The sequence below is a fragment of the Tyto alba genome, unplaced genomic scaffold, assembly GCF_018691265.1.
Source record: "Tyto alba isolate M040663 unplaced genomic scaffold, T.alba_DEE_v4.0 Super-Scaffold_10, whole genome shotgun sequence".
Taxonomy (NCBI): Eukaryota; Metazoa; Chordata; class Aves; order Strigiformes; family Tytonidae; genus Tyto; species Tyto alba.
This window is the reverse complement of record NW_024881262.1, coordinates 2,688,873-2,697,456: the sequence shown is the minus strand read 5'-3', so window position 1 is coordinate 2,697,456 and position 8,584 is coordinate 2,688,873.

The following is an 8,584-nucleotide window of genomic DNA, read 5'->3' as shown; positions in this document are numbered from 1 at the left end:
GAAACTTCTCCAGTGGCACCTTTCCAGCCAGATCAGACAAAGCTGCCTCGCAACACGCACCCCAAAACCGCTCAGAAACACACTGAATAACGCGCCGGTCTCCAGCGCAAACTATTCCCAGGCCAGCAGCCTAAGCAACATGGACCGAATCCCTCCCGACGAAACGGAGAAGATCAAGAATTTACCCATCTTGAAACAAATTCAAGAGATCTGAGGGCTTTGGGGGACGTAACTACCTGGTTGGACCAAGACTCCATGCAGCAGAAATTTCTCTATCCTGCTGCAACCCACCAAGACTGTACCAACAGAATGAGCTCTTGATAGAAGTGAAATTGCAGAAAACAAGAGGGTTTTGTGATGGGAACACCAAGGCCTGATCATGAAAGGGGTCCGCAGCCCTCCCTGTGCCTGAACATACACACGGCTACATGAGAAACCACTGAGCACACATCACCCTTCTCTATGGAATACACTATTTAGGTCTTGGATTGCAAAATTTGAGGAGTTTTTTGACCACTCCTTTCTTTTCCATCTAATCCAGAGGGTTGGATTTTTTTTTGAGAGGGAGTTGTTTTAAAGAACTTTGCTTCATATATATCGTAGATGACAGCAGGGATCACTCCAGCTAGAATTCAGACTTACATCATTCTATGCAACTTCAGGCTTCACAAAACACGTCTGAGTGTGGTCAAAGGGATTTTTGCTGAGGATGACAATGCTGCCAGCCAGCAGCTCCGGTTCAGGGAAGGGGCTGCGGTGTCACCCGTCCCGTTGTGTGAACCAGGGGCCACAGTTTGCTCCACGTCCACCAAAGAGACAACGCAACGGCCGCAGCCGTCGCTGAACTCATAGCGGGTGGGATGGCAGCAGCTTTGGTTACACTTCTGCCCTGGGCTGGATCGGAGTTAACCAGCATCTCCAGCAGATTATCCAGCAGCGCTGTGGGGAACGGGAGCTTTTTCCAAAAAAATGGACCAAAGGTAACTACAGCTGAGTCTGAGCTGCAAACCACGGCAGCCTCAGGCAGCTGGCAGGGGACACAAACGGGCTGGTATTTCAGAAAATTAGACGTACTCATTTATGATTGCTTGAGCAGGACTAGGTGATCTCCAGAGAACCCTTCCAATCTAACCATTCTGTGCTTCAGCTCTGAAAAAAAGAAAAGGCAAGTTTGGTCACTTTATTACCCTACCCTGTTTTATTTGCATGAGAAAAAATAAAAGCGAATTCTTCCCGCTGAAGACTGCTGGTATTAATATTTATCTTTGGAAACCAACCTCCAAAGTCATGTATGTAAGTGACACGAATGAGAGTAGTTGCAGCCTCGGATAAGACTTTTTGTCCTAATACACAAAACATTTCTTGTATATTCACGTTGCGGTGCTGACCTCTAGTGACAGCCCAGAAAACAGAAGCATTTGTTGGGATAAACCTCACTTCCCCACCTCCTGCCCCCTGATTTCATCCTCCAGTCCAGAACCATGTTCCCTAATTTCAGAGGGTGAGCAGCCCCAGAACTGGCTCCCAGTTAACACCACAGATGTGGTATCCTTATTGCACAGTTTTTCAAAGGGTCAAAGTAGTAAGAGTGGAAGTTTGCTGCTCAAATTACCTAAGGGAGATTATGAAGAAATTGGTATAATAATTCAAAAGCCAAGCAGTAAATTACAGATTTTGAGATACTGAAGTTAAGTTAGTTATTTATGTCACTACTTAGTGAGGGTTAAAACCCTTTTCATACTCGGGGGGGCCAGGGCATGCCTGGAGGGGTTTTGCAGTAAGGACCAGGCAGAGAGGAGCCAGCCAGGACCCTCCACGGGCAGAATCACTGCAGGATCGTGGCAAAGGAGCGTCTGGGGAGAGATGTAATGACCCAGGAGCTCAGAAATGCTCCGAGGGGTTCATGGTGACTTACAGCAGAAGACAAACCCAAACAGGGCCCGACCTGAGAGTGTGGAATGAGCATCCCTGGTAGATAAAAATCAGAGAGGCTCACCCGAACATGCACTTCACCGTTCCTGCCAGGAGAAATCTCTTCAAACAGTTCTGGCTCAGCTGGCCACACGCAGAAGTTACTGAGCTTTCCCCTAAATTAAGAACAGAAAGACATTCAGTCATTTCTCAGTTTGGTTTGATCCTTGCTCTCTTTAGAAGAGAATGCCTGCTAGGAAATCTCTCCTGGTTCCCTTGCTTTTCTGGGACATTTAGGAGCTATGTAGAGTACAAACTTAAAAAAAAAAAAAAAAAAAGTCTATGCTTATTATATGAATATTTTCTAAATGGGACTAAGGGAACACCAGAAAGGAGAAAAAACACCTCTTCCCCACTCCTCTGGGAAATGTCATCCGTATTTTCTCAGCTTGCAATGAACACATATTTTGAGCAAACTGCTCCCCACCGAGCAAGGCCGCCCATGGCTATCCATCAGGTTTGTTTTCTTGTTGCTGCTCTGGGCAAGCTGTAAATTCACCTTGTCCCAACCAACCTACGTGCAATGCCAAAGTAGCAGCAGCCCCAGGCACTGCCTCTCCCAAAACGTGCCCTCACTTGAGCCCTTCCCTCAACTGCCCCCCCTAAAGTGACCTAAAGCTCAGAGGAATTTCAGCATGTGGCAGAGCCTGCATTTGCAAAAAAACCTTCATTTAAATGCCCTTGCGATACAGTGCTGGTGCCCAAGGGATACACCACGTGTTTGCAGCAGTTGCTGCTCTGGTTGAATTGAAGTGGTAGCAGGGACACACCGTTTCCACCGCAGTTTCATCTCTTTAGAGGATTGTCCGTGCCTTAATCAGGATTTTACAGATTTCTTGGAGGTGGCAAGAGGCCAGGGCTGAGAGTGACAAATGACTGTTGGGTGTTCATGTTTTTATTTCTGGCAGGGAGAGCTTTGAAGCAACAGAAAAGCAGTGCACGATGCCTAAAGCTGCACCCGGCAATGGAGGGGCTGAAAGAAATGGAGACCACCACCTCCGGGAGGGCTCTGTGCCCTCTGGGGGAAAGCGATACATTTTGTTATCCCTCACTTACAGCTCCGCCTTTGTGCTGGGGCTGCTCCTCACTGGAGCTGTGCTGTGGCCAAGGACTGGACCTGCACCGTCTACCTTGGTGAACCTGGCTGCGGTGAGCCTTCCCCACCTCTCCGCCCTTGCTCATCATCATCATCAACACCCCGCAGGACACGTGGCCTTTCGGAGAGCTGCTCTGCAAACCGCCACGTTTCTTGTTTCACGCCGACCTGCATCAGCGCCCACCGTTTTTCTAGGGGTGTGCGTGGCTCTAACCGCAGCTGCTTTCCTCTTTCCTTTCCCTCATTATTTCAGTTCGCTGCCGTCTCACGGTCAGAAGCATCACCCAGCGCCCTGGAGACACCAACCCCACCAGTAGCACCACCCAAACCATTCCTCTGGGGGCTTTTTGCTCTCTCTTTACTGCTATTTTGCATCACCCGCAGCACTGAGACCTCTTCCTTCCTGCGGACCAGGTTGCTGATTGCCAATTCCTACAGCGCTGGAGTTTGCTTTACAAGATCTGGAGGCCCCTGGTGAGCCTCAACAGCCACATCAACTCCCTCCCTCTACTTTCTTTCTGGTCAAACTAACAGAGCCAGGCTCGTTTCAGGGCCAAGACCCAAGGCAGGTCCTCTCACCAGGCCTGCCATAAACAGAGAGGGGACAGGCGCCCCAGCAAGACCTGCTCCTAGCTGAGAAAGCTCATTTATGCAGATTTGTTCCACTTCACTGGGTATGAGACTTGGAGAAGCGACATGACACTCACCTGCACACCAAAAAAAAAAAAAAAAAAAAGAAAATTGCAATTGCCCCAGAGCAAGGACAAAATGTAGTGAGGATAAATTTGGTTAAAGAACAAAGGAAATATTTTCATGAGGGACTGTGGGGCAAGTTGTCATCATTTCCTGGGCCAGCTGTGACTAAATAGAGCTGAAATTCCCCTTTTCCTAAAGGCCTGGATACCATTTCTAGTTGGAAAGAGGGCTGTAAAATAATGACAGTAAATAACTGCAGAAGACACCAAAGCAGAGGTAAGCAGCCTTCTCCGGCCATTAGTCAGGCAATTAAATGTTTAAATTGTTTAAATACTGTGGGTACAAAGGGATAGGAACAAGATTTGACTACCTGTACAAAACTTAACAAGCAAGAACATGACGAGGACCTCGGCAAGTACCATAACAGAAATGTAATTTGAGTTGTTGTTCTCAGAAAGTGCTGATTGCTTCCAAACCCGTATTTGAGCTACAGGCACCTGCAGACCCATCGCTGCCCACAAGGTTTGAGTCCCATCCCTTTGTTCGAGCCAGCTGGGAGCAGCAATTATTGAGAGGGAGCAAGGTAAGACAACAGGAGCTGCCAGTCCTGTGAGATCTAGAAAACACGACAAGAGTAAGAGGAATTGTCTTGGAGGCTAACAGCAAGTGATGTAGCTGGGACACTGCCTGACCACATCCATACAAGCATCAGAATCAAACAAAAGCAGAAAAGCAGTCATGGTGTACACCTGAGAAGCAGCAGACAGCAAGCTTTAGAAAAAGCCAAGAAACTGGGTCCCGTTTGTTTATAACCTGTCCATGACACTGAACTTTAAGAAGCTTGGCAAAAAAAAAAAAAAAAAAAAAAAATGTTTTTCAAGTCATCTCTGCAACAGCAGTGGCAGCTTCTCTCAGAAGAGCAGACCAGATGGCCAGGACATGGTAACTGCTTCAGCTATCCAATTTTACATATGCTGACATGAGCCAGAGCCCAGTCTAAACAGACACAATTACTCTGACTTATTTTACTAAAGTTTTCTCCTTATTTAAATAAAACAAAATCCAAACTCTTTACTTCAGATCTTCCAGATCACCTCCACCAGGGCTTTGGGTAGAAGCACGTTTGCTTTCTCCCCACTCGAGCAAGTAACATGGGCAAACTCAACCAGGGAATCCAGATGAAGCCACCCAGTCAGCCAAGGCTGCTTCTGTTTCCTTCTCTAACATTCAGCAGACGGAGCCTTGGCAATGAGACAGAGCAGCTTGAATTTCCAATCTGTTGATTCAAATTCAACCGAGGTTGGTAACAACTGAAATCCACGGCTTCTGACAGCTGTTTAAAAGGCCACACAAACTGGTTTCAGCACAGCTCCTCGTGGGTAAGGGCAAACAAAACCATTCCTGCTGTCTTGCTCGGGGGCCACCTCGAAGACAGGCTTCTTGGGAGGTTCAGGATGAAGAAGAGTTCAGTACTGTTGCTGTTATAAAACCTCTAAGGTCCCCAAGGATAAGAAGCTTCGTTCATAAGTACTATCTTTGTGGCACAAATGCCTTTGCTGTTCTTAGTGACCGGTAATTATGAAAAAAAAATCTCAGGTGTACAAAAACACTTGCATACTTGGAGAACAACAGGAGATCTGAAGCACTGTAGTGTCATATGGCAGCTATTCCATTACTGAATGTTTTAAAGAGATATTTCATGATTCATATGCATGGGAAGTTTAAATATTTACAGCGTATTTCTGTGTTTTAAACATTTGCTTTTGAAGAAATCAGCATGAAACAGCACACTGCGTGTACTTACATCTACAGCTTTCTGGCTTCCATTCAGGCCAGTGCACATCTGCCCCATCCAGCACAACACAGCGTGAACATATTAGCAATAGAGGCTTTCATGTTACTCAGACACACAGCTTCTTTGAAGAGCTCTGCTTTGCTTCTTTGCTTGACCATCTCCGCACCAGGAGAAGTAATAAGAGAGCACCTACACTGGTTAAGATACACGATGAAATGGTAACCAATTTTTGAAATGAGAATGAGAAAGCCAATTGAAACATCCAGTAATAACCCCGGAAGAAAAGACATGTCAAAAGGAGTAAGGAAAAAAAAAAAAAAAAACAGCAAAACCAAAACTCTCACCCAACAGAAAGAAACACAAAAAGCCACAGCAGCTCTGGGAGTCCCCCATGTGAGCAGCAGAAATAACAGCAGAGATGGGTAACACCATTTATAGTCTTCATAAGTTACACTTCCCTTGGAAATTTGCCCATAGAATTGTAATAAAATACTGTGCTGAACTACTGTTTACTACCATATTTATGAACTCTTCTATAAACATCTCCAGACAAGCGTGCATATCTACCAGCAGAATTTAGTGAGATCATTACAGTCCAGAAGCAGAGCCCAACCCATAAACTCTGTATTAAAAAAAAAAAAGTCAGGAAAGCCATACTGCACCGACAGCTTCTCAGGCTGGTGGAGGTAGAAGCCATTAAAGGAAGCTTTGTGGGGAAAAAAGCAGGTCTTCTAAAGATAAGCAGCTTTCAGCTCAAGCCATTGCAAATTCCTTGCAAACAGGACTTGGGCAGACATTGCCAAGTAACACTCCAGCAGCCCAGGCTCCAACAGTCTCTCCCCCAGCCAAGGCAGGCAGCCCACTCACTGCTGGAGCTGCTGGCCTTACCCTCCCACAACCATCACAACCAGGTTTTCTCTGTCAAAAAGAAACTGCATTTCAGAATTCAAAAATCCCTTTTCCCCTTTTCCTCCTGATGATCAACTTGAACCTACGATGTATGCCTTGAAAGCCTGAAGCGCAAACACAGCATCACAACTTTCTAAGGCAGGGCTGGAAGCAAAAGGGCTGGCGACAGAAAGAAGAAGGCTCCATCCTACCAGAAACTTATTAGAGGAATGAAGGATAAGGGAACAAAAGCCAGATGGCTCCCATGCTCCATATCCACAAGTGAAAAAGCAAGGTAAGAGAAATCACTGGGCTGAAAACCCTCAGAAAAGAAAAGCTACAGCATTTAGAGTCGAGCTGACACAAGTTACACCATTTGCAGAAGTCCACCACAGCACTTTAGCAAAATGCTCGAGGGTACAGCGAATTTAGGAACTGAAAATAAAGTTTCAACAAAATACTAAGTTCAATTACTGTCATGTCACACACAAAATGCCAACCTATGGGTAACAGCACAAGAGTTCTCTACAACCATACCAGAATTAGTGAAGCAGGTAGCTGAAGGAGATGAAGAGGAACAGAAGAATCTAACTCCCTCCCCAGGAAAGAAAAATGCATCAACCCATCAGTGCGGGGAACTGGGGGAAACTTTGCTTTTGGATCCTCAAAGATACACTTCCCCAAAACCACTACATGTTTCTCATAGGAAAACACAAGCCACACTTGTTTAAATAAAATAAAAAAAACACCCAACATATATTAAGTCTCAACAATCACCAAAGGCAACAACACATCACTAAGCAGCCAGGTAAGAAAAGTACAGGTGCCAGTATCCATTTAAAGTTTTTTTAATAAAAAAAGACCGAGAATTCACAAGTCTCCAAGGAAACACAATCCAACTTGCATCAACCAGTCTCGGAGCTGATAGTGTTTGGTTCTCAAAGGGAGCACAGAGAGCAGCAATAAAAATTGTCACAGGTCAGCGTACTACTCCCCTCCGGCAGTAAGCTCGGCTTAGTTCACAACCTGCAACTTTATTTTCCTGGATTGTTTTTCGGAATACAGAACTATTAACCAAAATAGTCCTGGCTTAGTCTTTAAGGAACATAAAAGAAATCTCCACAGGAAAATATCTCTTAAAAAAACACCTTAAGACCAGGTGTTCCAAAATGTCTCCTTAAATTACTGTAGGCAAAAAAAATATTACAGGTACAATGTAACATTTTTATTGTAACAAACTACTTTCTCTGCAGTCAAGCAATTCGCTCTTCAGCATTTTTTGGCACACAAGGACTCCCTGAAGTCAGCAAAGGAAAGCTCACTCACCCCTGGGAACTTTATCCTCTACTGCTACAGCAGCTCCTCGTTCGGTGTGCCTAGTGCTCCAGAAAGCCACATGCTCTTGCCTTTTAAAGTAAGATTAGCTCAGTTTACAAATAGTTTGTCCAATGACATCAGTGAGCCTTTATGAGTAACAACAACAAAGAAAAAAAGCACTCTGCAGGAGCTCCTAGGAATTCTTCAGCAACAAGCCTTCCACAGAAATGATGGGAAAGAGTTATCGAACACCACTTTCCTCACTGAAAGCCAAACATTGGTTCCTGCATTTAACTCTTTCCACAGTTTTTAGTCAGAATCTCTTAAAAATACATCACTTTTCACATTAATCAGGACTTATATGAGGTTATTGCCAAGCCTGTGATCTAATACTAAAGTCCACAGCTAGCACTTTTTGAACTGTAACACTGAAATTGTAGTTTCCCCTAAAATATTTCCTTGGACCAAAACAAAAAGGTACTCTTTCCTCACATTTTTCTAGAAGAAAAATGAAACCGACGACTTCCAACTTGGTGACAAAGTTGTCCAACTTGAGAGGCTAAACAACCCACACCTGCATCAAGGCTCATTTCCCAGCGATTTGATCACTGAAACGAAGCTTTTACATCTCGGACATCGTTGTGTAATGAGAAGAGACCAAGTCTCATGTACTGACTCGAGCTACTCACTGAGCATTTTACAGTGGAGGGTGTCGTACGTAGCTCATGGGTTCAAATAAACAGCCAGATGGTTCTTCACCAGCATCTGTGTTATTTACCCACAGAGCGGAGAGGGAGCTTAAGCCAAATAATATTAAAATA